Source organism: Aythya marila, assembly GCF_965140915.1.
Source record: "Aythya marila genome assembly, chromosome: 8".
Taxonomy (NCBI): Eukaryota; Metazoa; Chordata; class Aves; order Anseriformes; family Anatidae; genus Aythya; species Aythya marila.
Genome location: NC_139049.1, coordinates 19,319,330 through 19,346,665, shown reverse-complemented (window position 1 = coordinate 19,346,665; position 27,336 = coordinate 19,319,330). Strand labels below are relative to the sequence as shown.

Here is a 27,336-nt window from a genome sequence, read left to right as displayed (position 1 = left end):
TACATGGTTGAACTGCATATTCAACATTTGAAACATCAAGGCATGTTTAAAAAAATCTTTAAAAAGTCTAGGATTATTTTTCTAAGCTGTTGTAAGACTTCCATGAAACCTGAGTAAAGATAACTTAAAACATTTTACCTTCTTCCTATCTATGAGGATTTACAAATAGAAAGCGCTATTAAGTGCTTTTAATTATGTGGAAATTGTATTTCTATCACAAACTTCCTAATACAACATATGATATTCAGTATGGTTGCTAGTAGTGAAAATGGATAGATTCCAGAGCTAATTAACATGCTGTTATTTTGCTTTTGTAAATAACTGCTGGCCTTTAAGGACCTGTGCATGGATGCAGCAAAAATGCATGCAATATTTTATCATGGAATCACAGAATGGTTTGGGTTGGAAGGGACCTTAGAGATCATATAATTCCACCCCCCCTCCCATGGGCAGGGACACCTCCCACTAGAACAGGTTGCCCAAAGTCCCATCCAGCCTAGCCTTTCAAAATTTCTAGGGATGTTCATCCATGTGGATGTACATCCACAACTGCTGTGGGCAACCTGTTCCAGTGCCTCACCACACTCGGAATGAAGAATTTATTCTGTATATCTATCCTAAAACTACCCTCTTTTTGTTTAAAGCCATCACCCTTTGTCCTATCACCGCACCCCCTGACAATGAGTTCCTTTCCCGCTTTCCTGCAGCCCCCTTTAGGTACTGGCAGGCCAGTATGAGGTCTCCTCAGAGCCTTCTTTTCTCCAGGTTGAACAACCCCAACTCCCTCAGCCTGTCTTCATAGGAGAGGTGCTTCAGCCTCTGATCATCCTTGTGGCCCTAATTCTGTTTCATTTCTAAATAGCTGAAGTCAGTATTATGACAGTATCAGTGGCATCAAATTATTACACCAAAATAATTTTGTTGTTTTCACGGGAGAAGGAGGAGGATCTAAGGTCTTACCACAATGAAGTCAACCCAAAGGTAAGCCAACATATGAATATTATAAAATACATAATTAATGGCAATATTACTGTACCTGTATCAAGCAAACAGTTCTTAATTGGCAGATGTCAATGATTGCTATTACATTTTCAATATGTATGCTTCTATGTAGTTACATAACTGATAGTGATACAGTTTAAGCCACGGCAGTAGACCTGAACCAGTTCATCAGCACATTATTTGCATGCTAACTTCAGTCACTAATTCTGGATTTGTAGTATCTGGTTTCTCTTGGTCATTGGGGAATTGAGGATTCACAGTGCAAGGAAAGGAATCAAAACTAGGACAGAAGTTTGATTGTTCTGGAAAACTGGGGTTCATACGTTTGGCTTTAGGTATTCTTTTCATATGCTGAAAATGATTGGGCATAAATTTAATTGAGTTTTCACATGCCATCCAATAATACTTTGCTCCCCTAGGGTTCTGCTGCAACCCAGTCTCATCTATTTTCACCAGCTTCCTTTCTCAAATGCCAGAAGACCAACTTAATGCTAACAAAGTGTCTAGCCTGGCAGATAAACCCTCGAGGAGGCAGAAAGAATTATCTATATTAGAGTGGCATTTCAGAACTAATCCCACACTCCAAAAAGTGGCATATTTGGGTTTAGAGATCTGCATTAAATAAGCAAGAGGTAAATTTGCAACAGAAGACTTATGCCGTCCTCCCTGAAGGAGTCTGTTATTTGAGAAGCCTTGCCCAGTAATGTGATGTGGGTCTGTGGTTGAGCTGGAGTACTTCTGAGTCCATTGGGGAACAGATAGCATCATCTTGTTTTTCTTTTTATTAGTTCTGCCTTTGAATTTGTAATACAAAGAAGAATGAAATGATGAAAGTCTTCTAATGCTGTAGTATTTGGGAATTTAAATATAAAGGAATTTTCTGCTTTTTGGGGGGAACAGCAGGGATAAAGAGGGAGAGTCACCTATCTGGAAAGGAAGATGATTTAACTGAGATTCAGTACACTATAGCTAGGAAGAATCATCTAATATTATCCTTTTAAATATGATTCTTTGAGCTGAGTCCCATGTTTTCCATTAAAATGTATGATGAACTATCACATCTCTTGTGATTGATATTGACTAACTATAGCACCTCCAAGATCACACACTGCTCTCTAACATGTTTTCTGGCTCTGTGACAAATTCTCAAATGGGTGCAAATTTCAATTTAAGTCCAAACTGGGTTCCAGCTAGCCTAATCTTGGAAAAGAAAGGCTGCATGGTAGCACAGCTAGTCTTGGCTTCAGTTTATTCTTGAATTATACTACAGCCAACAGCATGTGAACAACAAACATTCGGTCCTCCCATAACCCTATTTTGTATTTGGGAACCTGCTAGCTTCTAGTCACTTATGCATCCAAAGTCCTTAGCTACCCCACCATAAAGTTACGTAAAACAGAACATAATATCAGTCTTCAAACAATATAATAATACTGATATTTGGCATTAATATTTATGTCATACTTTGATATGAAATTCTCTTCCTCCCTATAAATTCATGAGAACGAGTTGGTGAATTATGGCAGTTCTTCGCCAAATTTGAGGAATCTGATATTCAACAAGCAAGGTGGTGCATATAGAAGGAAAATCCTGAATACCAATGGAGGGCGGAGCAGGATTATTTACAGTTATAATCCAGTTTTTAATTCTTAATTATATATGGGAAGAACTTGCTTCCTTTTAAGTCTTTGTTTTCATATGCTCCTGATGCCTCTCATTGCCACAATTTACTATAGAGAGAAATGTAAAGGCACTGTCAAAAGGGCTATTCTTACAGATGTTCTGTCCTAAAGAGAACTAGAGAATTTGAGAATTCTGTGGGAGTAAATTTAATCTTAGACATTTCCTGAGTAATTTTGCAGACACAAGAAGGGTGGCTGGTTCAGATTAAAGCCAGGATAAGAAGTTAAATAAAGGCTGTCATTTCATATGAAATCTTTGGAGTCAATACTAGCCTAAGCAGTTTTTAGCTGTTTTGTGCTGTCTGTTTATGCCCCTGCAGTTTGTCCCCACAGCTTTACCAGTACCACCATATGCGAATTGAACTTGAAAATTGATCTAGATTTTTGACAATTTTCTTATAACTGAAAGCTGGAAAAGGTTAATAAAAGGATGACAGAAAATTTTAACCATTTTTGCTGCCATGTCATATTTTCAAATCACAGTGTTGGAAATAGTTTTGTTTACCTATGAACAGTTAACCACTTATATTTTTCACATTCAAGGAGTAGTTCTGCAACAGAAAGTAAGAATAATAGCTCCTCCTATTAATGAATTCTGATTGCATGTCTTCTCTCCCAAGTGGAAGTTTGGTCTTCCGCTGGCTGATCCTGGCTTGATGCCATAAGTCATGGGGTCTGAGGAATACACAGGTTGGGCTCTTCAGATTGCAATATGTGATATATAAAAGGCCCATTCTAGGAACTAAATCCAATTCCAGTTTACCAGCCTAGGCAAATGTAGTGGGATCATCAGAAATAGGCTGTGTTGAGAGCATTGAATAGAAATAAACTAAATAAACCTTCCCGTATGGCTCATTGAGAACACCAGGATCTTGTGTTTGAATGTCGGAGTCCTCATCTGGATTCACTCAGTAGAATGTGGATTTATACAAGACACTGCTTATTTCCTACCATTTTTGAGAATCTTTCATACAGTGAGAAGTTCATAGGGAGTTTTAAATGTGATCTGATTAATAGGGACCACCCTATGCCTTGCTTGTTTGCAATGTGGACATATCTGTTATTTAGTCCTGATGAGACAGATCTCAGCAAGAACCTACAACTGTTAATGGTTATTTCTAAACTCTTGTTTATTAGCATGGCCAACTGAGACAAGAAAAGTTGGGGGGCTTCTTTTGTGCCTGATAGTATTTTAGTGATGTAATAAAATGTAAAGGCAAAATGATTGCATTAGGGATATGACGCAAACGTGTGGAAATCCAGATTTCTGGAAAACCTATCCTGGCTGGAGGCTGCCTGCTGTTTTGGATGATTACCACTTTCCCTGTGATAATAAAGGGCAGGGGGAAAGGGTTCAAGCAGGTAACGGCTTCTTAATTTGCTTTCTTAGCCTCACATCACCTACATGTGGAAGAAGAAAAATCAGGTTAGCACCCAAATTTAAACATAATAGAGATGTGTTCTCATGATGTCAGTATTAAAAATATGTGTAAAGCAGCCTGTATATTCTGGAAAGGAAGCTAACTGTTAAAGCCAAGAAACATAGTCTGGCACAAATCTTATTGCAAGTCAGAAAACACTTGATGATGTACAGATAGGTGTAGCATAACAGCAGGAAGAAAAAGGGAAAGGGGGTTGGGCAGCTGTCTGTAAGCTGCAATAGTAGTACTAGACAGTGCCAGCTAGTGTTTTTTATTGAGAGTAGCAAAAATGGGCAGTAACGCAATTCCACTGTGTATTGCTTTGTTTTGCTCTGGGTTTGGAAGTGGTACAGTCCGACGCTAGCAAGTTTCTGTACAGCAGTGATTTGGCACAAGCTGTGAACACAGAAATAGTGTGGGAGATTCCTTAAATTATCCAGAGTTCAGATCATATTTGGAGAAATGCAAACCTGTTGTCTTTATAATTGCTATGATTTTTATCAGAAACATTAGGTCTTTCTTATGGGGAAACATTTAAGACATTTTATGGGAAGCATGCCATTAGTTTCTAAAAACCTGCTGGGGTAAGATGCAAGAATTGATTGTCAGTCATCCGAAAACTCACTCAGGTAGTGAAATGCACAGGGAAATAAAATCAGTTTTAATAACTACATATTCAGAGTAGTCATGCTCTGAAAGTAGCTGCCTGTTTCCTGTGACGCAGTGCACAGTGTATAAGCAATCAGTAAAATCTTTCTGGTTTAATTTAAAGGACTGTAATTTTTGCCTCTGGTTTATTTATTGATTACATTTCATGTTACTGAGGTAAACACATAATACAACAGAAAGAAAAACAAGCCTATTTATTAGCAAACAAGAGCGCAGAGGCCCATTTCAACAGGAACTTTAATACTAGACCTTTATAGTGCATCGCTTTTGCATTGTGTTGGGGCAGGGGGTGTCTTTAGGTGTAATTTCCTTGATATTTTCAAGCTCACTGCTAGGCAGTCTTTTTCCCTAATGAGAGGGATGCAGCTACTTCCAAGGACAAATTGGGGGGTGGGGGGAGGGGGGAAGAAGGGGTGTTAATACAGTTGTTGCAGAAGTGCCTTTAATTCATAACTCCACAGTACGTGAGAGACCAAAAGGTCTGGTGGGTTAGTGGCCCATTTCTGGTGGCCCTGCAGTTCTCTGAAGCTTTCCCTTTGTGCATTTCAGCGCCAGCCTTCAAAATTGCAACCAGCCACTTTCCCAGCCCTCCCTAATGTTGTTACTCCTAGGGCCAGAGGCAGGAAGTCAAAGAAGGTGCTTGCTTAAGGCCAGAGGCAGCAAAATTAGCCAAGGCCTTGCTGCTATTTTATCGGTACCAGAGCCCTTGAAAACCAGACTTGTCACTGAAAATGTTGTCTGGGGTGTGGGAAAACAGCTGCTGTGGCTGTTACCCTTACCAGGGCTGGACTGTCTGGCAGTGATCCTATCCTGTCATTCTAGGGATGGCAACTTTTTTTTTTTCCTCTTATTCCTTACTGCCTTCCTCCCTCACCATCCCTTCCATTTTGGGGAAGCTTTGAGTTAGATTCTTGCCTTCTCTTTGAGGACTACAGTGGCTTATTCTCTTATTCTCTGAACTTGCTGTACAAAGCAGCAATCTAATTCTGCTGTTTCCTTCATGTTGTCAACTCACTGACACTTAAACGAATTAAGAAAGTTTTCCAAAACAACAAAATTAAGATAAGAATGAACAGAAATAATTCTAACCTATTCAAAACTACATTATGGCTGCTTAATATCTCTGCTCAGTAGTGGGGAGGGGGAAGGGGCAGCATGATGAATGACTGAGGAAGGACGTGCTTCGATAGAGCTCTGCTTTGGTCTGCAAATTAAGCCAAAATGAATTGGGCAGAAACATACTTTGAAACAACGTCCTCTTGCCCCCTCCTTTTCCCCTGAGTACATTAATGATTACAAGATGTGGGATACATATCTGAGCAGTAACAAGAGCCTGCCTCCTAAAGAGGAGAAGAATATGGGAACATACCCAGAGGAAACATAAGTTAGCCAACAGGCTCTTAACATTAAAAAATACTATCAGCAACAAGGGATTGTAATACCATACATGTATCAAAGGCAGGTTTTGCTTCTGTATTTTTATTGTGATGGTAAAGGTACAAGGTAGCCAGTCTCAAATAAATAGACAATTGTCTTTTTTTTTCCCTTTCTTCTTGTATTAAGACTTGTATTAAAAGGTCAAAACTTGCTGACTTTTCTCTGCTTATTAATATGATAGCACTTTACATTCCCTGGATATTAAATGGCTTTTTAAGACTTAATCCTACTTTATAGTCAAGGAACCTGAGGCACAGAGAGGTGGAATAAGTAGCACAAATGGCAGGAGTAAAAGTAGGTTCCTTGAAATCCAGTTCTGTGCCCAGTTCATTGATTAATACTGTGTGTCTGGTGAGCAGGCTTTTGCCTCATCTTCAGTGACTTTTTTTCTTGTTCTTAGAAGTAAAGGAAATTTAAGACAGACAGAAAGAGAACACTGTTTTTGTGAAACAACATAAATCTGTCTTCCTGTGCCTCATTATTTTCTTCTGAGACATCTGGAAGAAAAAGACCATGTATTTTCTATCTCTTTCACTGTCTGTTGTGAATGTATTTGTTCTGGATGGATTGGGAGGTTATGGTCTCATCAAATAGCATTTTTAAGACTTGTCCTGTTTGCCCTACAGATAAAAGGAATCAGTTTTTTGTTTGTTTGTTTGTTTTTGTGAAGTTATTGGGCTTGATTTAATTTTGCATATGATTAATATTCTGATATATGCACTCCATCAAAATTCTTATATGTGCAATCGTTCTTATAAGCAGAGAGAGAGACTTTGCTGATCTGGCTGTTTTATTTCTTCCTATCTTTACAAAAGTTACTCTGTGGACAAAACTGCTTCTGGTATTCCCTGTGTAAAGCAATGTTGGAGTCAGACAAAAGCTGAACTGTCCATTATCTGAGTCCAGGACTGATGGTACGATGGATGTTTGTAGTGATGCCCTGGCCACAGAGGGGTGGGAAACTTCTTTTTAAGCTCCTCAAGAGCTGCTCTAAATCTAAGTGGACTAGTGTGGCTCTGCACTGGGAAAACACAAGCAGCTTTTTGTAAGCTCTGTCTTTTATATGTGTGTCTCCGAGAGGCTCCCTCCCTTCATTCTCACTGGACTGCCTCTCTTAAAAGGAGTCGCTCAGAGATGGTTAGGAGTCTTTGTATTGGCATTAACACCTATGGAAAGTAATGTACTGGGATCTTGATCTTCAGTTTCTATTTAGGCTAAGACTAGGCTGTTTTGCTAATAATGATACTATATTGCTAAAGTTATCAACAAAATTGTAGTTGCATCTTGCTTTATTGAGAGTTTAACTAATGAGACTAGAGTGTATCTGGATTCAGATTTCTGGCCCTGGTCAGTAAATGCATACTGCTACAGATACAACCAGGCTGCAGCTTTGTGTGATTTATTCCATGGCTATTTTAGCAGCAAGAAAATGAACACTGGATACCAGTTTTCTTTAATAAAAAAAAAAAAAAAGAAAGCCATTATTAGTCCAGGATCTGGATAGTCTTCTTTTGTCATTACAGCATCCAAAATGAGTATAGGCTGAATTCATGTACAATCTATCACATTATCCAAGGGCATTCTATGAATAGCTTCAAGCCAGTGCTAGCTTTGGTGAAGATACAAAGGCAGAATATCAAAGTCAGCAGTAACTTTCAATAATGTGTTCCAGGGTTAGCTAATGCAGATCAAAGTATTCATCTATGTGATATGTCAAGCCACAACAAATTATATTGTGGATCACATACATGTATCTTCTTCTGCCAAAGTTAGATCCAACAGCAGAATAAGTGTTTGTAGATGTGTAAACAGAAAATAAGTTAGTGTCTCTATGGTAGAAGGGGTATTTCTTGACAAGTGATTGAGTGTTTTTGTTTTTCATCTAACCTCTGATATTTTTTTCAGAAATAAAGAAATAGCAAACTTCGAGTCCAAATTAGATGTTCACTTTGCTTAACAATAAACATTATCCTGGCTTTCGATTTTTTCCTTGGAGGACCATTAATTTAGATTTCTTTTAATAATTCTGCTTTTTAAAAGTATGGCAATCTTTTCAATATAAATATTGGTCACACTTATTTAGCTCCTAGAGGTCTGCTGCCAGCTTCCTACATTTGGATAATAGAGATAAGAAAGGCTCTGAAGATTTTATGCTAATTACATGTAAAATCCAAAGTGCAGCATAGGTAATCAGATCTGAGAAAATGCACACACCTAAGAAATCCAGGGAGAAGAATATTCACTAGATAGGTGCGCTAACTATAGGGCTTTGTTGCTTTAGTTTTGTACATGAATGCATGTGAATGTACTACAGACGCTGATGTGCACATGCACACGCATTTACAATGTAAATACAACTTCTGTTTACCTTATCTCTTATTCCAAGCTGTCCTTCCATTGTTAGTGGCCATCCTTCAGAAACTGACAGGCCACTCATAAAAGCACTTGGTGGAGCTCTCCTGAAACCCGAGCTTAAATAATTTTCCTCAATTCTTTTAGTTCTTGTCTCTCTCCCATTGGAAATACAGGTCATACGTGCCAATTTTTAAACAAGAACTCTTGTATATATTTCATGAGTCATGGAAACACCTTCATTGCCCCAGCTGTAAGTCATCACTATCATTATCTCATGGGTTTATTTGAATAACTTCAGAGGTTCTGATATTCATTTTCTCAACTGGACTGAGTTGATGCTAGTTCACTAAAGAAAGGCAAAGGCCTCTTCTGGAGGCTTCTACAGTTAGAGTACAAGAAATCACAAGGAACTCCATCAGCCATTAACTTCACCCTCCCTCCATCTCTTCATTTTCTGTACTCCATTTTGAGAGTTCTCTTTTGTTGTTGTTGTTGTTGTTTGTTTGTTGTTTGTTTGTTTTTGTTTTTGTTTTTGTTTTGTTTTTAGCAAGCCCGGGGAAAACTTATTTTGAAAACTTGCTGTTGTTCCTACCACCACAAAGGATAGGCCTCTGAGGAGAAGACAATGGGCCCACAAGCACCAATGCTGTTAGACCCCTTCCTTGCACGTGGCGGGAATCATGCTGACCTTGAGGAACATGGGGTGTTGATGTGCAGATGCTCACAAATCATAGGCATATCTGTTTCCAATCTCTACAAAAGCCCACACTCTTCTCATGTGACAGCTGATGTCGGGTAACCAGCAACAGATACACTGTCCTGGTTGATCCCTCTTCACAAATTAGTAATAGCCAAGGGAAATCTGGAAAGTACCAGGGGCACAGAATAAAGGTGAAAGTATCAGCTAGTCAGGGAAGATGCAGCACAACCAGTGCTAAGCACTCTGTTGAAAAGGAGAGGCAGGAAATATTTAGCTGTACAAATGCAGAGTTGGTTTTGTAGAGCTTACTTCATAAGGAGTAGGGATAAACAGCCCCTTGTGGTAAGGGTATGGGGAGATGGGTGCAAGTTAGAGGAGTATGTAAAGAGGGAAACAGAAAATGAAGGAGAACATAAATCACTACAGATAGAAAAGAAGGGTCAACAAACATTACCACTTTGAACAGCATTGACTTGGTCCTTTAGTGGATATCTTTAGGAGGAATCCTAAAAATACAGAAACCTGGTAGCAAAGCTGTTGGTACCAAAAGGCCCGATACTGTCTGCTGCTGTATCTGACTTCAGTGCAGTAGGCACTGGGAAGGGGGAAATTTCAAGACTGTCTCATGTCAGCTTTCAGAAAATTATATGAAAAGTCTTCCAGATTGCTTCTGGCTGAAGAAGGAAATGCAACCTAGCTCCCTTTTGGTCACATAAGGTCTTGAAAATCTGCACAAAACATAGGCCCTGTCTGAACACAGAAATATTTTTAAATCCTTCATTTATGGTCCAGGAGAACTGGATTAATGAGCAGAGAGTACAGACAAGACAGATTGTCATGACTTCGCAGAACTCTTCTGCTGAAGATGTCATAGTAGAAATTGCAAGAACTGGCCTGATCTAGGCTTTTTTATTTATACATTTTTGTGGGACTGATATGTACTACAATATTAGCAGGAACATTTCCTAGCTATCTTACAGGAAAGAAGGGACACCAGTTTAACAATAGTTTTCTACTGAACCCAGTTTTCCTAAACAGTTACAAGCAGCTTTAATGAAGCTGAATGGTGTGTGCATCCACACCCCTTAAAATGGTCATATTTCAATTGAGCTTAGTTGGGCTGATGTGTAAGCAGAGTTAAAATTCTGCTTTCAAATAAGCATCAGACTAAAAACTCTGCAGAGATGCAACCTAAGTCTTTGTAAGAAGCCTGCAATGCTCCCAGCTTCACAGAAGTCTCTTCCAACCATAGTAATGTCACTGTATTTGCCTTGCTGGTGTTGGTTTGCTATTATCTGGGTGCAAGGATGTTGACGACTCAGTAAACTAACCCACTGGAATATGTTAATTTAAAGGAACATTAATTTTCCATCTTGGATTATTTGGAAACTGTAAAGTTTAAAATAAAATAAATTTAAAAAGTTGCCAGAGCCAAACCCTTAATAAGGCAAACTCTCCTTGTGGGCAGTTAAGAATGTGTAGATAAGGTTTTACTAAACAGTGCAGGAGATGCTGAAGACTGCAGAGAAGCACAGCCCAAACCCCATATATGCTGAAGGTAAATGATTAAATACTTCTCAGGCTGGTTGTATTTTTGTTTTTCTTTTGTTTTTGTCAGACCAGAGCTGGCAATTAATTGCCCAAAATTTAGAAAAGCTTTCAAGACCACGGTATAGTATTAGATAATCTCAATAACCTTTCTGCTCAAGGTTAGTGGTTCACTGAGTTCTGTCTAGCAAGAGACATCAGTTTTTGCTTTATTATACCTTGGGATGCCTCCTTCCTTTAGCTGAGGTAATTTCATAGATGAAGTGCTGACCGCAGTTGGTGCACTGCAGTTTGTCTCCTGTTCAGGTCTGTAATATGTGGTGTCTCCGCTGCCTGTTGTTGTGGCCTTTTGCCTGCTTGTGCTCCTGTGAATCTGCTAAGGAGCAGCTTCAACAAAGCCCTTCTGCCCCTCGCTGACCGTGGCGGGAGGCTTTGCTGCCTTGGTGGCTGGCTGCGAGCACGAGAGGCTGCCAAGGCTCTCCTGTGCCCTGCAGAGTCTTGAAATTCCCATCGGCAAAGGCGCACTCCGAACAGAATTATTCTCACTGCTGCAGGAAATGAACGGTGGCTGGAGTCTTGCCACCCTTTTGGTTATGCAAATCAGGAATTATGCAGAAGTGCTATTTTGAGTCTTGTTTTATTTTTGCTTAATCAGTTGTCAACATGTTTATACAGTTCAGTCACCGTCACTTGCCATTGTTTTGCACTGACTCTGCATTCGTGGTGGAGTTTATCATGGGGAAAGGCGGATAAAGGGGCTGCTCTTCGGAGAAGCAGCTGGGTGAGGCTTGCAGGCAGCAGCATTCCCCAGAGGCACAGGGAAACCACCTTCCTCACCAGGCACTGCAAGCCCCATGAGGCAGAGAAGAAAACAGAAATTGCCAACTCGCAAATCTCACCTATTAAATACATGCCAAATCAGTCCCTTTTCATGCTGGCTGGTGCTAAGAGAGATTCCTGTCTTAATGAAAGTTGGAAGATCTAGAGCAACTTTATCTGTAATTGAGCTATTCTGAATTTGCTCCACCCTACGTCTGGTATTTGGTGCAGGGCTCCTGAGGCAGTCTCCCTCATGGTGGTAGGAGAGAAGGGGAAGAGAGCTTTAAGGTCCCTATTGCCAGGATGATGGGGAAGGTCAGTTTAACCTGGCTGTTGTGGCCAGGAAAGACTGAGACACTTGTTTAAGTGGGAGCTACCTCCATTAGGCAGGTACAGAATATAAAGCTATCATCCTTAGTGGGAAATGACTGAAGCTAGCAGTGTTGACCCACTTGTTCTCATTAGGATGGATCCTATTGGGGCTCAAGGCATACACAGGCATAGGAAGCTATAATTCATATTTCATCACACTAGCTCTTGTAAATATGATGTAGAAATCAATAAGTTGATTTTAAGTTGTGTTCCAGTTCTCAGGTTATTAAGAAGTTCCTCAAATCATACTTTGTACAGATCTTACTGTGTATTCTGCCACATCACCTCTAATTGTGTGCTGCATCTTAAAAAGCCGCTCACTTCCTTTCTTAAATTATAGAAACTCTGAAAGAAAAGATTACTTAATTCTCAAATCACCATGAATCATGACAGCTGTGGTAGCTCATAGAGGCAAATTACTAGTGTGTGCTTTTCTATTTTTTTAACTAGGTAGCTACTGTACCTATAACATGCAAGTACCTTCAAGCAATGTGTAAATGATGCATTAAGCGCCTACTAAACATCGGTTCCCCACCAAAGAATAGCTATATATTTATACCTGTTAAAACTGAGGCTTATGGAATATACAGCACAATATTCCCATCTCTCCGCAAAAAAAAAAAAAAAAAAAAAAAAAAAAAAAAAAAATCGTAGAACTGGTGGCAGGTAGGAAAAGCAGTTTGTTCTCACAAATGAGAAGAGCTGTAAACATTGATTAGTCTTCATGTAAATTCCTTTTGCCACAACACTGCTGACAGGTTATTATCCCCTCAAATGCCTGTCTCTTTAGCCATACTGCCTTACAACTTTGTCATACTCTATTAAGTAAACCGGGCTGTGCATGGCTTGGAAAGGAGAACAATGGAGACTTGGGTGTTGCAGTTGGGGTGTTGGCAAATTAATATGACACCTCTTGTCTATTACAGGCAAGAGTAGTACTAAATCAGTTCATCAGCATAGGGCTCAGCAGTGTTGTTTTGGCTGGGTTTACCATGGCTGATGAGACACGAAACTAAACTAACAGTTGCCCAGCTCCTTGCATGATTGTTAAGCCTGGTATCTTGGCCACATTCCATTCTGGGTCATTATGTTGTCCTTTCTGCTGTTCCCCTGTAGTCTCAGCGGGATTAATTCTTTTCTACTTCCTCTTCTGGAACTTGCTATGTGGTGCTGCTGGCACTCTTCACTGGCATCCCAGAGGCTGAATGCATGTCATTGGTAGATGGATGTGAAGGAGTAATCTCCATCTAAAGCCTGTAAAGCACATTATCTAAAAAGATGAAAGGATATTAAACAAGGGAAGGGCTATCACTGTTACCCAATTACAAATAGAAAGTAGTTCCTATTATCATCATCTTGAGGTTGACACCTGATGTTTAAGGAAAGGAAAGTCTTTTGAGTTGGTTTTGGTTTCCATGTTCTCCCATTTATATTACATCTGAAAGAAAATATTGACGGTATTGCTTTTATCCAGTCACTACTGACCAATAATGCATTTATCACATTGTGGTATCTCCAAGGTAACGTCTTGCCAGCTAGAGATGAAATTTGTTGGGTTAAATTTCCTCTAAGCAAATGACATTGCTCATCCAGAATGCACATGGCAAGAAAGCTACAGTCCTTCCACTGCTGAGGAAGGATGCCACCCTGAGTTCTTGATAATGAGAGTGTGTGTGCATGAAACAGAGACGCATTCATGAACCAGTCTTCCCAAGTTACCGTGGTCTTAAAAGTCATCAAACAATACTAAGTTTTCTCTAATGTACATAGCATATGAGAAGTGGAAGGTAAAATATAAATTAATCCAAATACAGCTATGCCAAGTATTTTATGCATACTTACAGAATATTTCTTTTATGTAATCAAATATTTAACATTATCTAAAAGCCCTTTAGCTTTCAACATTGTCAAATGCTTTTGTTCATTGTTCTATTATTATTATTATTATTAAGCAACCTCTGTTCCATATTTTCATAAACTTCTTGCTAATACAGTGCAATAATAGTCTTTGTCCTTTAGCTGAAGGTGTGGGACTAAGTGTTGCTTGGAGAAAAACAAATGAAATGAACATGCTGACCTCATTACAAAATAAGTGGTTGCCAAACAAATATTTCTAGCTTCTTCCTTAGAAACAATCTGATAAGAAACAGACAAGTATGGCTTCTGGTCAGCCTGTAAACACTTTGCATAAGTACATGTATAATTAAAGACAAAAACCTTTTCCTTTTCCCACAGTCAATTTTAATTATGATAGCCTTCTCCAATGTCTGTAGATTTCTTTTTGAGGCCACGGGTTGTTTCTAATGTTTCAAGAAGATAATAGCAGAACTGAGATCCTCTGATCTCAAATGAGATGTATGATTTTTTGAATTTTTTATCACAGGCCACATTCTATTTTAGAATGAAATCCAAATAGCTGACCTTAAGAGATGGTACTGCCAAAAAAAGCTTAATACTGTTACTTCCCCTTCTAATTCAAAAAAAAAAAAAAAAAAAAAAAATTCTTTCTGTTGAGTCATTTCTTCCTTAAGAGGTACCAGAAACTTGCAGTAGTTAATACTTGGCAAAGTAAATTAATATGGGGGGGCTAGGGTGAAGGTTTGCAACTCAAACATTGAAATGTTAAACACAGTTGTATATGGTTTTACTTTTCTTTGGTAAATCTATAAAATTAATACAATTCTCTTTTAATTAAAATGCTTGCAGAAACTTAGCATATAAGATATTTAGTTTGGAAGGAACCTTAGCATGTACAAATGTTGAGATAATATGATATTTGGGCATTGACGTATGAAAACATTATTGAGCTGACTTTTTTAGGACTTGTTTTTTTCTTCTATAAAATGGAAAACATACTAGTTGTCAAGTGATTCTATCGCCTATGACAACTTAATATCTAACTAGAAAAACAAAGGAACAAATAGTGAAGCAGTGGACAAAATCATGATTATAACGTGTTTAGAATGGTAAAGGAAAAAAAAAAACTATCTAGGCTTACATGTAATACTTTATAAAATCCTACTATGTATGTTTACTAATGTGCTTGCATTAGTGTTGGGGAATTTTCCAAGTTGGTGTTCTACAAAAAATCAAAAATATTTCACAGAACAGTCTCTAACACGTATATTACTTAGTAAAGCTTCAGTGTGTTTTGAAATCTGGGTGAAGAATTCAGTTTGGTGAAGTCTCTAGAAAGGTTTTACAAGGATCTATGGTTGATTTCTAGTCATGGATTTCATTCTGCTCTCCAGAGGAAAGAATAGTACCACAGTCTATGAATTGATTAATATATATGTATTGGAAATTTTCATGAATATTACTATGGTCAGAAGAATTACAGGACCTAAGAACTTCAAGCAAAGGCAGAAAATGAAACTTGGATGATGTTAAAACTGACAGATCTGGTAAAAATATAATACAGTGTAAGACTATTAAAAGGTTCAACGAATGTTCTCATGTTAGTGAAAAGTGAGATAGTCTTGAGAGTGCAGTAAGGAATGATGGATTTCTGTCTGCCCACACGTGGGTGTCAGTGTAGCAGGGCTGTGAAGTGGGCAGTGGCTCTGTTACAGCTACAGAACTGTTTAATCAACACAGCAAATACACTGGCAAATGAGAAGGTGTCTGAAGAGGAATTTGGGCATGCTAAGAGATAATTTGCTCTGTCACAGATAGATCAAGCCTATATTCTTTGAGGATTCACAGGAAAGAAAGGGGAAAAACTAGGCTAGGCTGATAGCCTGTGCCACTGTGGCATGTGCTTCCCACACCCCGCTCCAATATTGTGTAGGATCTGATGCTATTGCAAAAATGAATGCATACTTCCGTGAACAAAATGTACGTAGGAGGAGATCCTGCTAAATTATATACATGTATGTGATTCTGGTCACAGGGTAGCAGTTGGTATGTGTGTCACATCATGTGACTAGTGAGCGCCTAGATGCTCTCACAGCTGACACATATGATAGGGACATGTTTGTGTCCTAGCTTGCTACAGGCAATCCAGGTCTTGGGTGATTTTCTTACAGATAGGATTTTGCAACCTTGATTCATCTGCTGGAATTAAGCATTTAAGCCCCTTACTTAGAAGCAAAACTATTTCCATACCTGTGGCAATTTTCTCCTGCTCTTATCCAATAGTTTCAGTTATTTCACTCCCTAAATGAGATATTAAGTTTTCTTCTTTGAATTGCTGTCAGAGGTATGAACCTTGAGAGGTTAGAGCAAGTGTCGTTTTTGCTCTCTCAGCTAACTTGTCACAGATAAATCTGCTAAGCCTGCCCACTTGTGAAGCTGGGAAGTACCTACTTCCAGAATGCTCATATCACTTAATGGCTAGCAAAACTTGTAAGATACCAAAATTCTTGTAAGAAAAGCAGCCTCCAGAGTTACCAAAGTTGCTCTGGACAAAAGTGTTGGGTGTGTACTGGAAAGGCATTTTCTTGCATCAGGATTGGGGGATTCAGAGCTCAGGCCTTGTCAATAAGGAAAATTTAGAAATCCTTAGGTTATCAGGTTGCTTCAGCTTCTTCTGAAGGAACTTCATGGATTGCCTTGACTAGAAGCCTTGAAAACTCCCAAATTCATGTGTGGGCTCACTGCTGGCTGCCATGTGCAAGAAAATACTTCTGGCATCTATGGAGCTGTGCTGTCTAACCTGCAAATACTTCCACACTTGAGGTACTCTAAGCTAGGGAACACCTGAACAGATTTTAAAAGCCATACTTTTGAAAAAGGTTAATTAAAACAGAACTTAAACTGTTCTTTAGCACATCTTTCATGGTAGAATTGGCTATGTAAAATCCTTAGGATGTCAAGCAACAGCAGAAAGGAGAAGAGGGTCTGTTTTCTTCTGCAGTCGTTGTTTACAAACACTAGCAAGTGTAAGTGCCTCTTGCACCACAACTATCCATTTGAAACCACTACTCACACAGAAAAGCAAAGAAGTATTTCATAAATACAGTTCTACCTTTTGGAAGCAACCAGAGGGACTCTGGCTAGAACAATTTTGTAAACCTACTTCCTCAGCTTTTCGTTGTTAATGCCAGTTGCTAAGTGGCACTAAGTGGATTATTTGGATTTTTATCAGTCTGAAAGAAAACAATGAGACAGCAACCCAAAGATTCATATAAACATAGCATGAACTTCTGAAGGATCCAGCTTCTGGCCCCTAGTTGTTCATGTGCATATGTGCATAAAGGATGAAGTTTAAAAGAAAAAAACAGGACAGGGACATACAAAATGCAAGGAAAATGGCCAAGGTTTTGCATAACCTATTTCTGGAAATATAAAATTGATAGAGAGTTTGTATGTGGTTATTCTGTTTAGCTTTTAAGGGAGAACAGCACATAGAAATGAAGTGATATTTTTAAGGATCTCTTCAGGACTACAAAACCTTAAAAGATAAGGAGAATACTACTTTACAGTAACTACCCTGCAGTTGGAGCTGGAGTTGTGGGGGAACAAAAGGCCTCCTGTCTCAGTGTGTCTCCTAATAGACAGAGACCATGCATCAGCTTCTGTTATGTCCTGCAAGCCTACAAACTCTGCCTTTATCTCCCTTTTCCTGTTTCAAAATGTAAGTGAATCAAAAAATTCATTTTTCATTTCAATAATAAACTGTTTTAGAAACACTGGCCCAAAGTCTCATAATCAGATTTGGGGACATGTTGGTATAAAAAAAAATATTTCAAGTATTTATGATTTATTTTTGTGTGATCCCAATTTCATTAGAGTTCTTTAGATAAGAAGATAGGCTAAATTGTTTTCATCCACCAGAATTTGTGAACATAGTGTCGATGCAGCTAGTTTTGACTGGGAAGTCTTTATTTGGAATAATTATGCATTCTGTTCAGAACCTCGCTGATGGGAAGCAAAGTGTTTCTCTTCTTCATTTGCAGTACTTAAGTGAAGAGCCAGATGGGTCCAGTAGCTAGAGCTATAAAAGAAGCTTTCCTATGCCTTTAGTTGGAAGTTCAATACTGTTGCATCCCTAATAGCACCTGCTTCTGTTTGAACTCGGGTTATGAAAGATGAACTGCATTAAATGGTAAATCATTAAATATCAGCTGAGTAAAATCACTGTGGTGTGTTGGCCTGCCTAAACCACCAGTGTCTCCTCACATGCAGAGTTGCTCTTTACAATAATGCAGTGAAATACTGACAGAAGGGCGAGTGCTCAAGCCATACAAAAAACCTCAAATAGCATTTTTAGGGTTTCAGCCAGTGCGTGACTGATGATCAGCATATACCCAGCTGAAGAGCTGATGATACAGTGTTTTGTTAAAATTTCCAACAACTATGCAATGTTTCAATAGACCTTTATCTAATCAAATATGTTGAAGTTGCTAATTCTGTTCTTGTTCATCTTTTTTTTTTTTTTTTACATGATTGTCCTGCATAAAAATGTTTAAATCATAGCTGCCTAATAGCTTACTTTTCTTATGAATCCTGCGTTTTTGTTTTATCTTGCCTTTATGTAGGATGTGAAGATCACAAACAGGAAAAACATATGGTATTTGAAAATCAGATCAAATCAGGAAGGATGCTGATGGCCTGAATAAAATTGTTCCAAACTAGACCTTTATTTGTCTGCAAGAATTAGTTTCTATAAAATGTCAGAACAAATTAGTACTGGAAAGATCCCTATTGTGTTTATTCTCACAGTGCTGAAACAGATCAACTGTGGCTTGTGAATCTTTGTGGCATGATTTTTTTTTTTTTTTTTTGCTCAGCTTTGCTGTTTTGTGTTTGCAGTGTGCTACTGCTTTTTCTAGTGTTCATGCTGTCAGTACTTCATTTTGCATTGTTATAAACTCAAGAATGGTATAACAAGTAACTATTACCATACAGCTCTCAGCTCAGACTTCTATATCCTCATCTATACTAAAAGCTAACTAAAACATGAAATGCCTACTCTCTAAATTAAGGATGCTGAAATGAGGCATGGTCATGTACATATGAAAGGGATCACTTACCCTGTTTACAAGGAAAATTGTCTTATGAGGTGACTTATGGCTAGAATTTATACAAAAACTTTCAATGTTATGCTGTTATTTGTATGAAGTGTGTAACAGGTTCTTCCTGGGTTTTGAACTTGGATTGCAACTATAACCACTAGTAATGTTCCACTCATTAATATAGTTCCATGGAACAGTGTGGGATAAACAGATGGGATGGGAAATGCTGCATGAAACAGTTATGTTATCCAGACTTACAGATACACGGATGCACTGCAGACTTCTCCATAGCTTCAGTTTACAAGTTACAGAAGAGGAGTTCAAAATCCTTCTATATTTACTTCCATAGTCTTCTGCTCTTTCCTGATGTAAGATACTGGGCTCTGAAACTAGTACAAAAGAGCCTCTAAAGACAAAAGCCAATGCTGCAAAAGCTATTTTTTTCCTTCACTCCTTGTCACTGCATTCAGTAGCTAATATACACAAAATGGTAAAAATAAAAAATATGAGGTTATGACCAGAGAACATACCTTTCTGGAACATGAGGTAAATACTATTTAAGGGATGTGAGCCTGTGATAAATGCATATATTGTGTATTTTTTGATACTTGGGGAGGCATCAGAAGCATGCTGTCTTAAAGGCAGAAATTCCAGGGAATTGCTGTCTGCACTCTTGGCGTGGGTGCAGAGCGAAAATAGGATCCAGAGGGCTTCTAAGCAGCAAGAAAGAAGATTAACCCTCTGGTATATGGTATCAGCATTAGTCTTTCATTTCTAATGCTCAGCCATACGGTTATATATGTGGCTGTGCTTAGCTTGAACCATGTATGTTCCTGCTGCTCTCTGAGGTCCAAAGGCTATTAACTGATTAGTGCAGATTAGTTGGCTACCTCTAACTGTCCACTGATCTAGCAAAGATGTTGTCTGACTGTGCAGCCTAAGAATAAATAGAATAATAGGCACCGCTAAGTTAAAATGTTAGTATTACATTTTCTTAGTTGCCTGCTGTCTCTAAGAGTACAATTTGGGGATGTTTAATAAATGAAGCTTTCATACAGGCAAACTGTGTAGTTCATGTTGAAAATAAGTGGCCACGATCCTATTGATCACTTAAAGGCTCAGGTATAGACTGAGTGCTCCTTTCCCTTACTATCTTACAGCAGAAGGGTAACAAAGGAATACAGTATGAAAACTGATTGAATTTGGTCTACTTCTAGTCATCGTCTATAAGCCTGACAGTGAGAAGACAGATCTGGAGGTCCTTTGATTAATTTAAAATCTATAAGCAGTTACATCAGCCATCTATATTATTTGGTAGCCATACATGGCCAGTGTTAGTAGATAAATTAACTCATTTGAGGAAATTAGCTTCTCTTAAGATTATTTTAAGAGATTAATCACTTGAATAACTTTATACCGGACATCATCTACTGACGAACTGTGAAAACTAAGTCCTACTTCTGACTGTACCCTCACATTGTCATGGCATCCTTCAGCTATTACTTCCAGTGCTAATCTAAGTTTAGGATTGAAGAATTAGTCCATGCTTACATTAGTTACTCTTTCATCACATTAGAAGGTGTGGCTTGCTACTGAAGTACTTGGTTAAATATTTCCTGGCTGTTCAGCAGGGACTGTTGACAAAGTGATGTACCTCTTGTGTTTTTCTTCTGTCACTATTGGGGTTTAAATAATACTAAAAAATAGGTTTCATAATGAAGGGCATCATCAAGTTTGTGTAATCAAACATATCAACTATGCTGAACATCCCATGTTTAGAATGGGATGTGCTAGAAACAGTGTGGGAAAAATGTAACCAGCCCTCCTTGGTCAGGACAAAATACAAGCCATTCCCAGGAAGTCTTTTGTAATCCCTGTGATTAAGCACATGAATTTAACCACCTATTCTGTCTTCGTCTCTTACCTCTCATTTTTTGTATCAGTAGCCACAGTGAATGGGATTGAACCTTGGGTACCACAAAATATAGTCACCTATCTGGGATACATTTAGGTATTGTCACAGTTTCTCCATACCAAAAAAATTATATTAGATGGTAATATTACAAATCTGTTGTGTTTTTTTTTTGTTTGTTTGTTTGTTTTTTTTTAAAGCAATCTTTTCTTCCATTCCACAAGCTACCGTTGCTTCCAATTTGACTTTATCAAAAATGCAATGAGTAAGCTTTAAAAACTTAAGATAGAACACTAAGCAGCATTTACTACCTGAAAAGATCGAAGATACTGGATATCTTTTAGCTGTTTTTCTTTCTTTTTAGAGAAGTTGTGCTAATCAATTTCTTTTCAAAGCACTCCAGTTCCTAGCAGTTTCCTAAAACTGGAAAGAAATTGCTGCTCTTTGTAAGCTAAATCAATCTCTGAAGAGCCTTATAAGAATAAAATAGCTTAAGGATGAAACAGCAGTAAGAAAGGAGATCCATCTACCAATTTATCAGTCTATCTATTTTCTAGCCATATCTATCTATAATAGTTAAAAGTTTTAAAGGACACTAAATTTAAGTATTTTATATTGCTTTTCATAAGGGCAGTTCAATTTATCTCTATTCCTTTGGAAAGATTAATATTGTCACTGCACGTTGTAGGCTTGTGTTGGCTAAAAGGAGTCAGGGGCATGACAGCATTTATAGAAGGCATGAGCTCAAATGTCAGTAGAGCATCCAAAAATGGATGAAGCATCATCCAGCCACTGCCATCTGTTGAGTGTTTCATGACAGCTGTATCTCCTGACCAGAGCTGGTGCAGATAATCATGAAAGGCACAGAGGAAGCATACAGCAGTTGTACAGAGATAGGGGAGGGGGAAATTCCACCTTTCACATTGTTTTTAATTGTACCATAATGATTTTTTAACAGACACCATGGTATGTAGCTTAGACTGAGAGCTGATTTAAAGCAAACAATAAACCACAGTGCAGCTGAAAAGCAATTGAAAATTCCTCTGCAAGAAGGTTTTGTCCAGGCTAAGTATTTAATAAGTGTTTTTCCCAGAAACTTTGCCCTAAAGATACTCCTGCCATAATAAAAAATAATAAAACTGCTTTGACTGTTGTACATCTACAAGACTATCAAAGCATATATTCTTGACTAACTAATGTGAATGTGGGGTTTTAAAACATTCTTTCCCTTAAAGAGGAAAGAATTTTTGGCTGTCAAATTTGAAGTACTAACCCTATAAGCAGAATTTAAGCTTTATACCAGCTAAAACATTAAATGACTGTGGAATAAATCATTCTAGTTTTTCTATTGTTTTCTCTAGCGTATGGATCTACCATCTCACCCAAGGCATACAAAAACGACATCTGACTTTTGTTTCTGATACAACCTCTCGTAAGCTGGGGAGCCTTCTATATGAACTGGCAACCTGGACAAGTCATGAAATCAATGGCAAAGGCAGTAGCAAAGGGTAGGTGTCATTGCGAAGCAAAGTCTTTGATGTGAAAGCCTTCTCTTATCCTCTTATCTAACCCTTGCCTTCCCATAGCTATGTCTCATATTGTTCTGTCACTTCAGTATGTCAGGGTTTCTGTTATTACAGCTCTAGGTTATCCAGCAGATGTTGCTGTAAACTGGTACAGCATGAACAATGGAAGCTTAGTTCATCCTTTCCATAATGCTAATAAACCATACTGCTTGGGAAATAGAATTGCTTAAAGACAAGTCACTTAGACCTAAAGTTAGGGGCCAAGACGTTTGTACAAGTTCAAGTAACTTTACAGGAAAATTTAGATAACTTCAGCTCCTAGCTCGGATAAAATGATAGGAATTCATCCTTGTTAAATCATGAGTATAAAACCCCTACACTTAAAAGCAAATTGAGTCCCAGTGTAATGAGTACAATGATATGCCTGAGTATACAGATAGTTTGAGATTCATGAATAAACTCAATGATTTGCTGGTATGGTTGAGTCTCAACAGAATTATTTGTCTTTTGTATGAGCAGAGGAAGTTATGACTGCTGCTGTGTAATTCAAAGGGGTCCTCAACATCTCTGAAGAAATGATCCCTCCCAAAACCAGATAACAGTTGTCCATGTAATCTATCCAAAACCAAAACTGCCATGAGGGTGTACAAGCCAAAGGTCACTTGCAGGTCTGCTTCCTCTGTTATCAATCGCAGCAAGAAAGAAGGATCTAGAATGACTAATATCCTTTAGGGTAGCATTGTTTGTTATTTTTACATCCATTCAAACATTAATAAGATGGGAAAATGAATAGTTAATAATGGTATGAGCAGGGGTGCCAAAGGCCATGATGTGCCTTAGTAATGCATTGCGTTACATATCTGAACTGCTCTGGTAGTTCAAATACATTGCACAATGTTAACTTTTCTGCCAGCAAACCTGTTACTGTTTGAGCTAAGAAGTGAGTAGGAGTAGATTATGAGATGTATGATTCCATAGTGTTGGGTTACACTTATGAAAAAAATAAAATTTCATATATGTATAAAATGCACATTAAAGCAGAACAGGTTTAAAATACCACTTCAGCTTTTAGGTCAGTGGGAGGCTCTCGTTTACTGCTACATTAGCTTTTACAAAATTGTTTGGCATTTATATATTCTTGTTTTACAAGTTTACTCTGAAAGAAGCTAGTGAAACAAAACATAAGTCTTCCCTCCCCCTGAAAGTCACTTTTATGTTTCTCCTTTTTTAACATGGCAAAGTGGTTGTAAAACATACTCTTGATTCTTAAATAAAACAGCATGTAAGTAGGATAGGTATGGGAAGTGGGCCCCTTTCTCAAGGTTTTATAGACCGCACAGGACCTCAGACAGGAACACTGATGCTAAATGTATATACTTTTTAAGGGTTTGTACAGGGCTCTTCATATTGCTAAGAAATAGGAGAGAAGAAAGCAGATACTTCTGTGAAACTGTTATGGAGAAATTGTTCTTAAGATAGCAAAATTAAGTTCAGTTTAATAAAATTTACTAGGAAATTGGTAATTTCAGAATAGCTGTTCAGATTCCTGTGAAAAATGAACAAGGGACTGGATTGCCACTATGAGAATAGGACAGACCATATAATTCGACATCTGGGATCCAGGAAGACCCCCAGTTGTGGGTACTATTGAAATTCAAAACCAAAGAAGTGTGTGAGGGGGAACCCTGAAATAGCAGCAATTGTGATGCCTGCCTTGTTTATGATTAAGGCTGATTAAAAATGCAAAAACCGCATTTCATTGTAAAGAACAGTGAACTGGAAGACAAGGAAGAAAAGGCTTTAGGATTCAATTTTGTAATTTTTAAATCCTAGGATTAAGTGTGGAAAGGAGTAGAACTGCAGCATTTGGGGAGTTGGATTTTTGTTTAAGGCTGCAATTGTGTGCTCTTTTTTCCAAGGTAAGCAAATGTTAAGTACACTGAGATACTATTGCTCCGTGCTTCCATGCTAATAAGGCGTGCTTCCCACAGTGTGTGACAGAAAGGATGAATACCATGCGGTGCTAATGGTTAATTTGTAGTGGCATGTGTGTTCCTTGAACATTTGTGAAGTTTCAGGATTCACTATCACACAATTGAGTCACTCCTTTTTCTTTTTTATTCCTTTTTTTTAAGATATAGTGATATGTAATGAGATGAAGCAGTGCTGACAAGGTTTTTGAAAGATGCATTGTCCTCCGCAGCCTATTCACTTTATTATAATAATAATACTCCTTAAATTTGTTAATTTCTCACGATTTGGGGAATAGAATGAATCCTCATCAAATAATTTCTGTGTTGACCACGGTTTAAAATGTTAATTACTGTGGAATCTGTCACAGATAGTGTCTAACCACAGTGATGCTAATCTATGTCATGGATTTGAAACTTCTCTGAGAAGAACATATTTAGACTTACTGCTGAGTGAACATGACTGCTAGGATTACAGAGGCTGTGGACAGTGAAGAAAAGCAGTAATGCTCCTTCTGACTAGAAAGTAAACAATAGGGTGATTGTCTGCTTACACTTTGGGGCTAAACAGCCCAACTGCTGAGAAGCTCTAGGTGAAAAACTGCTATCAGCAAGGAGTCTTGATGTTTTCTTCGTGGAGCTAAATGTTGTCAAGGATTCAGCTGAACCACCCCAGTGAGTATACAGGAAGCAAAACAGGATATTCTTGTACAGGCCCTGTTTTGTGTAATTATGCAACACTTGAACTTGTGCATGTGTTCCAGAATGGGTAACACACCTCTGAGAGGAACAGGGAGCCATCACAGCAACCAGTGAGCGAAACATTCTTATGAAGAGTGCTCTTGATTGAAATCAGTGTGTTTACATTTTCAGTTATCTTCAGTAAGGATTGCTCCACCCTTAGTGCACCCTCAAAATTAGGAAATTATTTTCACCCAGCTTCATTTCCTGTGTTTGTTTCTTTTAACAAGCAATCTAAATAATTTCATCTGTCTCTTAAAAAGATACAATAATGGAAATGATCATCAAATATCCTTAGATATTTCTCAGGAATACACTCGATTTGATGAAACACAGACAAATTCCGTGGGAGGCAGCTGACGATCTTGCTCCATTTTAACAGAGGCCCCTCTTGCATGGCAACTGAGAACTTGGACTGGGGAGCCTGGATACTCAGAATATCCCAGCGTACACACCAGGCTTTTGGGGCCCTCTGGGTTCCTGAGTGTAAGACTAGGAGCCAGAAAACATGGAAGCTGTGTCTGTGTGTGTGCATAAGCGCACACATATGTATCTACATAAATATACTATCTGCATAAGTAGTATACTGTTTTCATTTAAATGATCTGTTTCAATTACAGTCCTTTTGTTCTGTTTCTGTAAATAAAAACACATGCTAACATTTGAATAATCTGTAATAGTCTGAATCCTGCCATGTCCTGTTTGTACCACAGATAGTAATGAGACTTCTCTTGTAAGAATCCAGTTTGAATATTGGAAATTAAGTTCTCTTTTCAGCAGTACTTTTATGCAAAGTAACAAGCATCCTTTTGTGGTCTGTGCACAAGCACAGATTTTTCCACCCCATTAAAAGAACATTCAAAAAGAAATCTGCCTGCCCCTCCCAGAAATGGAACAAAAACAGATCCTTTATTTAAATAATGATAGTAATGTTATGAAAACAGGGAAAGCCTAATTGATCTGTATACACCAACCCAAATGCTACTGTGAGGAGAAGCTGATGAAGCAGTAAATGTCAACCAGGTTGCAGGAGTGTAAATTACGACAGAAAATGGCAATCCGCTTTTAATTTTTCTGTTCCTGGTCTTCAGTCCAGATGATGCATGATAGTGTTATAAATGAAGTCTCAACTCAATCTGAATTTAGTAATATTGACACTTATAGAAGGTATAAAAGGTATAAAAGGCAAGTAAACAGTGCTGGGTGTGCGGGGAGTCTACACTCCACCAACACGCACACACGAACATCAAACATTCTAAATATACAGAACATTGCTTCTACATACTAAACCCGAGTATGCCTATACAATCAGGAAAGGTAACAAGCAATCCTTTAAGTTCCATGACTTAACAGTCTCCATTTTCCATTCCTTTTCTTGACTACAAACAAGTCTCCATTTTCCATTCCTTTTGAACAATACGTCTTGCTTTATATTGTCAAGCAACTCGGTCTTCAGGCCTTATGTATCCCGTTCTTCCCGGATCAAAGAAAAGCATATCTATCTCCTTTTCAGGGCCAATAGGGCCTGGGTCAAAAGGCACATCCAGGTCAGCAGGGGGCGTAACAGCAAAAGCCTTCGATGGCAGTAGCCGGGGGGGGGGAGAGGCAATGGCGTAGCAGTCAGATCAGTAAATAAGCCCGCACTGTCGGGCAAACCACACGTTTCTGACTGTGGGCCCACAGGGCTCTTTAAGGCCTCAGAGACTGCTCGCCAGGTGCCGAGCAATCCCACTGCAACCTTGTCGTTTTTAGTTGCAGAGTCCCACATCTTGACCTCAATTTGGTCCCGTGTTTCAGGATCATTAACTGTCTGATTGTTAATAAGGAGAATAAGCTGTAAGGGTACCAGGACAGCCTTTGTTTCTAAGGACGTATGATTCCCCATAATGGCCGGATGCTTACCGGCGAGGGGCAGTTGTGTGCGCGGGTCTGCTTCTCTCAGCTTGAGCTTCTTCCCAGCTCCGGTGCGCCTATTTCCAGCGACTTTCTGTACGAGCTTCTCTGAGCAGTTTGCTGTATTTGGCCGAACCTATCTTCATGAGGCAATCAAAGTGCCTGTTCCCGTCCTGGTCTCCATTCTGCCAGCCTGTTCCTTTTAATTCCTTTTTTTCTGCGTCTTTATTGATAACGTAACTTCATCGTGTTGTCTTTTTTTATCTTTAGGGCAGGCTCCCCTCTTACACCCTTCTCTCCACAACAGTTCTTTTCAAAACAACTTTTCAT

General features: G+C 38.6%; 1 protein-coding gene across 1 annotated transcript in view; it reads left to right on the top strand.

The window, feature by feature from the left end:
* ADGRL2 (adhesion G protein-coupled receptor L2) overlaps positions 1-27,336 on the top strand; it is a 392,820-nt gene that overhangs the window by 36,717 nt on the left and 328,767 nt on the right. The gene's annotated exons all lie outside the window — the stretch shown is intronic.